Below are 765 nucleotides of genomic sequence, written 5' to 3'. Positions count from 1 at the left end.
GGGGGGGTGTTGCCTTCAATAGTCTGATTATGTGCCAGATATTTGTTAGCTAATAAGAAATATATGCCAAATTCCTAGTAATTCATTGTAATGCTTTACTTATATAACAACAACAAAAAAGAATTCTTCGATGATTATGATGATTTTTTGTTTGTTTTTTGTTTCCCTAATGGGCCTGGCGGACTCCACGAAGAAATCTTCGAACGAGAGCGAGGCTCTTTTTCGGCTCCATTGTTAATAATATGCTTAGCGGCACCTCCACTCGTTCAAATAACTCCATTCGAATTGTCATAGTTCCTGAACATTCAAACAGGTTTGACAATCATTGACATCCTCCTTTTCATGGCCGCATCTTCGGCAACATGGGCTGAGCTCTTCATTTACAAAGTTCTTATACCATCTTAAGCTCCAATGATGGTCCGACCGCAGTCTCGCTAGCTCAACCTGGTCCCACCGACATGTGATGTTTTGTTCCCGCTTATAGGAGTACCCAGAATACACATATTCCAGGTGCTGGTACTTAGCCCTGCATGGTGGGTCTCAGATTTCCCTCTTGATCATTGGAAAGACTCCTCTGTATGTTGTTGGTCGTCTGTCTCCTTCAATCTCTCTGGCTTCACAGCAGCTTGGTCTGCTGCCTCATTTCCTTCTATTCCAACATGGTTTTTATTGTGGGGGAAGCTCTGATGATGATGATGATGAAGATGATGATGATGATGATGATGATGATGATGATGATGATGATGACGATGATGATGATGATGA

General features: G+C 42.0%; 1 protein-coding gene across 1 annotated transcript in view; it reads right to left on the bottom strand.

The window, feature by feature from the left end:
- Nucleotides 1-765, bottom strand: part of LOC101847753 (acetylcholine receptor subunit beta-like) — a 16,899-nt gene that overhangs the window by 12,556 nt on the left and 3,578 nt on the right. The window lies entirely within an intron of this gene.

This window comes from Aplysia californica, unplaced genomic scaffold (assembly GCF_000002075.1).
Source record: "Aplysia californica isolate F4 #8 unplaced genomic scaffold, AplCal3.0 scaffold00440, whole genome shotgun sequence".
Taxonomy (NCBI): domain Eukaryota; kingdom Metazoa; phylum Mollusca; class Gastropoda; order Aplysiida; family Aplysiidae; genus Aplysia; species Aplysia californica.
Note: the sequence above shows the minus strand (reverse complement) of the source record. Positions and strands in the feature narration are given on the sequence as shown.